Source organism: Danio rerio, chromosome 9 (assembly GCF_052040795.2).
Source record: "Danio rerio strain M-AB ecotype USA chromosome 9, GRCz13ab, whole genome shotgun sequence".
Classification (NCBI taxonomy): Eukaryota; Metazoa; Chordata; class Actinopteri; order Cypriniformes; family Danionidae; genus Danio; species Danio rerio.
This window is the reverse complement of record NC_141029.1, coordinates 36,686,238-36,695,162: the sequence shown is the minus strand read 5'-3', so window position 1 is coordinate 36,695,162 and position 8,925 is coordinate 36,686,238. Positions and strand designations below refer to the sequence as shown.

General features: G+C 35.1%; 1 long non-coding RNA gene across 5 annotated transcripts in view; it reads left to right on the top strand.

Moving 5' to 3' along the window:
• The first annotated feature begins 5,504 nt into the window (after nt 1-5,504).
• The window catches only part of LOC147835345 (uncharacterized), a 299,503-nt gene continuing 296,082 nt past the window's right edge, over nt 5,505-8,925 (top strand). For all 5 annotated transcript variants that reach the window (XR_015499676.1, XR_015499678.1, XR_015499679.1 and 2 more), the window contains exon 1: nt 5,505-5,609. This is a non-coding gene — a long non-coding RNA (uncharacterized LOC147835345). The remainder of the gene's footprint in view (nt 5,610-8,925) is intronic.

Genomic DNA, 8,925 nt, shown 5'->3' with positions numbered 1-8,925 from the left:
TAGCCACTTTATGTGTGTTTATGTTTGAGTTGGCTTCTGTGAGGGCTTCTGTCGCCTCACAACAAGAAAGTTGCTGGGTCACTGGTTTTGAACCTCGGCTCAGTTGGCGTTTCTGTGTGGAGTTTGTATGTTCTCCATGCGTTCATGTGGGTCTCCTCTGGGTGCTCCGGTTTCCCCTACATATCAAAGAAATGCGGTACAGGTGAATTGTATGAATGTGTGTATGTGTGTTTGTGGATGTTTTCTAGAGATAGGTTGCGGCTGGAATGGCATCCGCTGTGTTAAAACGTGCTGGATGAGTTGGCGGTTCATTCGGCTGACTAGAAAATGAATGAATATATGGCTTCTGTGATTTAAGCCTGATACTTCATTTATTTATAAAATATTGGCCATCACCATCAACGAGGGTAGTGTGTAGGAAGCATCCCGATGGTATAATCCTGTTGAGAGCTGTTCATGTTCTAAGCTCAGAATTTAAAGACTAAGCGCTGCCTTCTACCTACTTGTTCTGCCAGATTGCCAATGATGTAAAGTAACAAATTACAATTACTCCAATTACTGTAATTGAGTAGTTTTTCTCAGGAATTGTATTTTACCAAGTAGTTTTAAAGATGTGTACTTTTACTTTCCTTTGAGTACATTTCTAGTTATGTATCTGTACTTTTACTCCACTACTTTTCTTCAACCTGCAGTGTCTACTTTATTTTTTATTGTCTATGGGCATTAGAAATATCAGTCCTGTGATTCCTGTCCAATCAAATCGCACATAGAAGGTAAATCACATCATAATGAACAACTTCAAGATATGGGTGATTTATAATTGCTTTATAATTGATTTACAATTGTCACTTTGACTTCTATCAGACATCTGATTTTGCTTGCCATACCTGACGAATAAATGTCAGTATTGGACGTCAATATGATGTTGGTTTACGATGTTGGCTCAATGTTGAATTTTGGTCACTTTCTAACACAACCTAAAATCAACCAAATATCAACATCATTTGACTTCGTTACTGGAGATCAAAATAACTTTATCCTTAGACACTGGCTAGACATTGAATTTTGGTTACTGGACATCATGACCTAAATCTAACCTATTAACGTCTGATGAAATTGTGTGCCTGCTGAGCAATAATTAGATGCACGAATGTTACGTTTAGACACATACACTAATTACGTGTAACTGCATCAGCTTTTTACAGTGTAATACTCAGTACTCACTACTCTTGAGTACTTTTGAAAGGTCTACTTTTTACTCATACTTTGAGTAATATTTACAGTAGATACTTTTACTCTATACCTGCACTACATTTTTAGGCAAGTAATGGTACTTTTACCAAAGTATGGTTTTTCTGTACTCTTTCCACCACTGCAGATTGCTGACAACAGAGACGCTCAGGGTTGTGCGGAACACGAGTGTTCTCCTAGCTCCAGTTGCCCACGTACAGCAATCATTACAATATTCTTTGTACTTCTGTGTGGAGTTTGCATGTTCTCACTATGGTTGCGTGGGTTTCCTATTGGTGCTTTGGTTAAAAAAAAAACTAAATTGGTCATTGTGTTTGTGAATGAGAGAGTTTGTGGGTTTTTTCCAACACTGGGGGTTCACGAGTTACTGTTAGTACTGGGTTGCAGCAGGAAATGCATCCGCCACAACATATGGCAGACTGGTGGTTTATTCTGCTGTGGCAACCCTTGAAAAATCAGAGATTATAAACCAAAGAAAAGTAAGTAAAGTTGTTTTAGTGTTGGACAATTCAATGATCAGAAATAAACTGTGATATCCATATCAACATGGGTGGCACAGTGGCGGAGTGGGTAGTACTGTCGCCTCACTGCAAGAAGGTGGCTGGTTCAAGCCCTGGCTGGGTCAGTTGACATTGCTGTGTGGAGTTTGCATGTTCGCGTGCTCTGGATTTCCCCATAAGTTCAAAGACTTGCTATACTGTATGTCCTGGTCCTCCAGGTTAAGGGTTGAGCGTTAGGCTAATGACCCACCACATTAAAATGAGGTTACGTAACACCAACATAGCACGGCTAGATATCAACTTCGACATAAATGGCACTGGGAATAAGTTTCCACATCAACAAAGCCACATAATTACATCTTTACTTCTTTTTAATACTTTGGCCAGTGTTTATGGATTAGTTGGCCAAACATGAGAAAATGTGTCAGAATATTAAAATTGTAACATTTTGAAAAAAATTAAAAAACCCTGTTAACAAAGAATTACAGTATTTCATAAAGGGCACTATGAAGGAAAAACTGCAGTTTTAATTGATTTCACTATTCTTGTACCTAGTGTAAAATAGATTTATGAAAGAAAATTAAGATAAAATGTTCAATGTTTCATAAAAATAGACCTTGTTTTCAAACTTTGTCTTTTTCATTAATACAGCAAAAATGCCGTCTAAAAATACATTTAAAAAGACAAAAATGCCCATGAGGATGCATGCTCAAGGGTTAATAAACAGAATAGAAAAGCTGTCAAAGCTTATTTCTAACACAAACTGATGTCTTCTTAATACACTGCAGACAATATTGAGTTATTTAATATTTAACTTAATCCATGGTCTGCCCATCAGATCAAATCCCCTTTTCAACACTTGAACATTGTCGTTCTAGGGATAAAATTCTTATGGAGCCAATTATGTTTCATTTAATCCTTTAATGTAAGTCACAATAGTATGTTCAGGCTTCATTGCTTCACAAAAGCTTTACGTTTCTTCCTCGCTCCACAATTCTCCCTCAGGGAATGAAAGAGATTGATTCTTCTGGAACTACTGCAGGTTTAAAATATGCCAGATTAAACAAGGGGGAAAAAATTCAGCGAGTTTTCAAAGTCTCATCTGTCAATTTACTTATTAATTTAATAAACACATCAAGAGACTGCACAGTGAACACTTTAATCATTGTAATTAATGCATGTAGCTGCATTCCCCTCTCTGTGTGCATTAGCAAGCACTAGAGAATAAATAAATTAAAATATATACAGCCTTCAACTAATTATCATGCAAATACAGCAGTAACAAAGCATAGAGGGGCCGTTAATCTTTGCCAGAGCATCAATTCCCAGATGTGCTTAAAGCTGTCCATAGCACAATTAGACAAGAAGTGAGATGGCAAATAAGAGAGAGGGAGAGAGAGAGAGAGAGAGAGAGAGAGAGAGAGAGAGAGAGAGTAACGTCTGTCACTTACTCATTGTCAAATGAATTCAGATTTTGTTCATGCCCTTGTCTACAGCAAATGGTACAGCGCGTCACCTGCCACTCATGCTCCTTATTAATGATGTCTGATTTTAGGTCGGAATGGGTCAAATCCACATCAGAATTGTTTGCACTGAATCAATAAGGCCAGCACTGAATATGAGCTAGTGTTTAAAGTAAGCAGGGTTGGGTTAATGGGTGTTTTCACACTTGATTCAATTAAAATGAACTCTGCTGGATTACTAACCACGGTTTATCTAAATAAGTAAGACTAATTTACATATTTTAAAACCTCTTTCCATCATGTAAGCAAAGGATAGCATTTAACACAGCACGCTACATTGATTTGGATGTTCGTTTAGTCCTGTTGTAGAACAAATATGTCATAAAATAATTAGTTTTAAAATGACCATAAGGGTGACACTGGAAGGTTGCTGGTTCAAGTCTCGGCTGGGCCAGTTGTCATTTTTGTAAAGTTTGCATGTTCTCCCCGTGCTCGTGTGGGTTTCCTCCGGTTTCCTCCACAATCCAAAGACATGCGCTATAGGTGAATTGATTAAACTAAATTGGCTTTAGTGTATGTGTGTGAATGAGTATGTATGGGTGTTTCCCAGTATTGGTAAAACATATGCTGGATAAGTTGGTGATTTTTTTCCACTGTGGTGACCCTTGATGAATAAAGGGACTACGTCGAAAGAAAATGAATGACCATATACACATATTGCAGTAATGGTCCTTTTGAAGTGTCACCCTCTGTATATGGTCAGAACAGTTTCTTTTTTTTAATCAGACCAAACATAACATAAATAAATAAACTAAAATAAAATAAAAATGCACTCTAAATTCTAAGTACTTACCTTACATAAAACGTAATTGTTTAATTCTGATGTAAGTGAAGTCATCTTTCAGTACTGATCTGCTGATTGTTTTTAAATAGAGAAAACATTTTACGAGTAACTTTTTACCTAAATCCTGGACCTTAGGCCTGAAACAAAAAATGACCAATATAAAGGTGTGATGCCCGTATTAAAATTAATTGATAATTCTAATTTGGCTATTGTTGTTATCCACTTTTCTTCAAGAGAGGCTAGAAAAATCAGGAAGCTCTACATTATTACTATTATTATTATTACGTTTTAATTTTTTAATATTTAAAGGGCCAAATCTGACTGAGGGATATTAAATGTGTGTTGTTATTTACCTAATAAATGACAATCGGTTACAGTTTTGAATTTAAAATGTTTAACAGATTCCTATTTTTTCTAATGATGTAATACATTTGCATAAAAAAAGTATTTATTTCTATTTCTTTGTTCTAAATCTTTAGGAAATATTTTGGTACATCAAAAAGTGTGGTTATGATGACCATCTGACAAGCTAATCTAGCTAAAAATAGTGCTTAAAATGTCATTAAATGCAGTATTTAAATCTCATAATTAAATAGAAAATGAGGTGAATAACTCCAAAAATGTACACTTTTTGAGAAAAAAGAACCACCCCTTTCATCAGGCTGGCTACGGGCCTGCTATATAGGCTTCTTGATAAATCAATACAAACACAAAAAGTACTGAAACAAATAGTTTTTTTGTACAGTAACCAACCCTGACAATATGTTGTTGACATGAAATACGTTTAAAAATCAGAATAAGTAAAAAAATCAATCACTTACAGTAATTGTGATTCATTCATACATTTTCTTTTCGGCTTAGTCCTTTTATTAATTACTGGTTGCCACAGCGGAATGAACCACCAACTTATTCAAAATATGTTTTACGCAGCATGCCCTTCCAACTGCAACTCATCACTGGGAAACATTCATACACACTCATTCACACACATACAGTACAGACAATTTAGCCTACCCAATTCACCTAAAGCATGTTTTTGGACTTGTTGAGGGAAACCGGAGCACCCGGATGAAACCCGCGCAAACATGGGGAGAACATGCAAACTTCACACAGAAACGCCAACTGACCCTACCGAGCCTCGAACCAGTGACCTTGCTGTGAGGCGATCGTGCTACCCGTAATTGTGATTATAATAATTAATTAATTATTCGTGAAATAGAGTAAATGTGCTTTTCGAGCATAAATAATTGTTACACTGACTGTATTTTGACATGCATTTGTGACATAACAATTGCTGAAACGAGCCGATTTGCGTAAACGATTCAGAAGCTCGCGCACATCATTTAATTTAATCACCCGACCTGTTGCGTAATGCCACGTGACCTCGAGAGCGCGGGTTCACGCGAGTCGCACTTGTATTTGATAGGGGCGCGTGCTGGCGGTGTCAACATCACAGGATTTTAATTGACTTTTGGAGATGAGCTGGAGTACACAAAGGAGCCACCAAATGCTATCAAGAACTCATCAGCCCAGACGTTTTGTCCACGCGCGGTAAGAGTGAATAGGGCAGGGACATGCCATTATGCCGCCTGTCAATCCAATTTGTCCTCCCATGTATAGAGATAAGTTGAATAAAACAGCTGCAGGTTGCATCACATGGTTTTGTTTACAATAGAGTGGCAGGCTGATTGCTTGAGCTAAAATTGAGAAGATGGTGAGATCAGGCAGGGTGGTGGAGGGAGGTTATGAAAAACTATACAAAATTATGTCGTGATATTTTAAGGGGAACTGCAGGTGTCGTTGAGAGGCCATCTTCCTTTATTTAGTCACGTGTTTTTTTTTTTTTGTAAATTCATTTTTTTTCTTTTAATTAAAAGGTTTATTTGTGGAAAATGAACAGTATCTTTGTAATTTTAGAATAGTTTTGGTGTTTTAAATAAATCTATGGGACAATCTACCAGAAACTTGCATTAACACTTATTAAAAATGGCCAGGCATGACTTAGGCTTGTCGTCCTCAAAATTATAAAAAAAAAAATCTGTACAAAATTACACAAAACAAGCATAAAATCCTAAATAAAAAATAATAATAATAAAATCCTTTTTTTATTTATTTTTAGTGAGCATACATGTACAACAACTTGGCACTATTACAGTACACCTTTATTACACAAATAAATGAATAAATAAAGCAAACAAACAAGGAAACATGCAAATAAAGAACTTATTATCTACATAATACAGTGTTTTACATGAAATTATTATAAGTAAAATACTACATAATAATAAATAGAAAGGACTAGGGAGCTTTCCTGTAATTTATACTTTTCTATCAAAGACAGCAGATTAATTACACTCTTTGTTTTCCATATCTTAAGGGATTTTACATATAAAAGAATCTCATTATTAAAACCACAAAACATTGGTTTAACCTTCAAATATTTAGATTTATTTATGTAAAATTTTCCAAGCATAAGGATGTTTTTGATTAGGACGTTCTTCCTTGCGGTCCATTACAAGTCCATAAATGAAAGGATGTCATTCACATTAAAGAAATCATACTTACTCAGTAACGCTCTAGCAATGATAGAACGCATCCTCGATCACTGTCACCTTCTCTATCAAATAATGTCACTTTCAAGTCATAGCCTTAAAGGTGTATTGCCAGTATTTTATGTTAAATTTAATGCAAATGTGACAGGATTGAAAGAAACATGGGGACAATTGTCCATTTACAGTATTTGGATGATAACAACTTAAACTTGCTATTTCGGAAGTATTTATTTTCTAAACAGCATTTATTACCATAACAAAACTATTAAAGCTGTAGGTTTAATTGGGCTGAGGACGATGACAGGGTTTGTATGTTTGTAAAGTGTTTTTAATAAAGAACAAATATCTCAGAACCAAATGAATGATATATTCCTTCTCAGAACAACTCACAGAAATCAACCTTTAGTCCATTTAAAAAAAATTTTGGGATGAAATACTTTTTATTCACTGTATTTATGCTTTAATTTCAGGGAAAGATTATGTTTGTTTCTGGTAAAATGTCAGTTATGTTTAAAACCTATTGTTCCTGAAAACCAAGCAACCAAACAAAAGTACTAATGCTTTGCAGTGTAATTTTTTTTTTGCTATAACCACTTGGTTATGGCATTTAACTGTTGGTTCTAAAAGTAACAATTGTACACTGAGTAACGCTCTAGCATGTTTTATATATCCAACACAGGCCATTTCTCTATACTTTTAATTTCATTTGATGTTGGAATTTTTGAAATACAGTTTGACAGTCACATTTATTGAAATTTTTAGTAGTTTGGACCTGACAAGTGGAGGTCCTGCCTTTACTAACTCCAACTTGATTGATTTAAAAATGTTATTGGATGTTTTTTTTTTTAAATACTACATCATTATTGACTTATTGATTAGTCTGTTTTCATGGGACAGCAACTACTACTAATATTTAGCAATCAAAGATTTAAGAACAATTGAAATATTGGGCAAGTCATGACTTTCATTTGGGACACTAAAATAAAGCTGAAATATGGGACTGTCCTAGGAAAAACGGGATGGGACTTGTAAAGAGAGAACATTCTTGACTAGGTCAACATGGAATCTGTAAATGCTGAAATCCACAGAAAACTTCACAGATTTCCACAGATTCAAATACCTGTATATTTTTTATGATTTGTGTACAATACAATGTGTGTAGTAATGTTTTCTATCTTTTAGTGGATGTATTATAAAAGACCTACCTTGTATAGCTTTGATTACCAATCAAGTGCTTCTAATTGGATATGCATTGCAAACCTAAATTAAAGGTAATAAGTATATTGTGTTATTATTTGTGAAGTTTTGAGCTCCTATACTCTCAAGATCATTCCTTATATTTATGCAGATAGTTTTTACGTCATTAAATTAAAAGAATTGGCAAAAAAGTCTGCAGGTGTTCTCTGCCCCTCTCTATGATTCAAAAACTGCAATCTGTTAATTTATGTTTTTTTTAAATTACATTGTTTTACTTATTTAAAGATCTTTTTTATGATAAGCAAATGTCAAAGAATCAGTTGTGTCTCCCATAGCAGGGCTTATATCCAAATAGGAAACAGCTAAAATTACACATGCACAAAAATCCTGTAGTTTTTGTTATGCCAAAAGGGTGTTGTGCTGGTGAAAGTAGCGTTTGGCACTTTACTAAACAAGTTATATTTAAAAACTATGCAAGTAACTCACAGCTTAAATTAGGATGTATTAGTGTATTGTTGAAAGCACAGGACTGTAATGGGTTAACTGGGAAAATCTGACAAATTATGACATTTTTCAACTCTGTGTATTGTCTAGAGCAGCCTAAGGCCTTGTGGATCAAATATTGTTTGTGCATATTTTACACCTTCTATGTTATGCATGCATTTAAATTACATGCAAGCGAGTAAACAAGTTGAGTTGAAAGTAGCTCAAAATTAACTGATAATATCATATTAGAAACTATTTTGATAAATGTTCTGGCTCTGGCACTTAACCCAATTAGAGGTCTTATTGCAGCATTGTACAATAGAATACAATAAGTAACCCAAACCTTTAACATACGGTGAACGCATCCAAATCCATTGGTAACCCACTTAAGAGGAATCAAATTCTCGCAGGTAATTACAGCTAGAGAGCGCCGCGTCCTTACACGCAAACTTATATGCTCCAACGAGGACTTTACTCTGAAATTTTAATCACATTTTCTATTCATCCCTGATGAATTCAAAATGTATGGCCCTGTTTTTCTGCTCTGAAATCCAATTCGGGAAGAGCCTAAAATCTAATTGGCCTCCTTTTGTTCATCACGACAGTTACAGCCCAAGCAAAACAAATAAGCA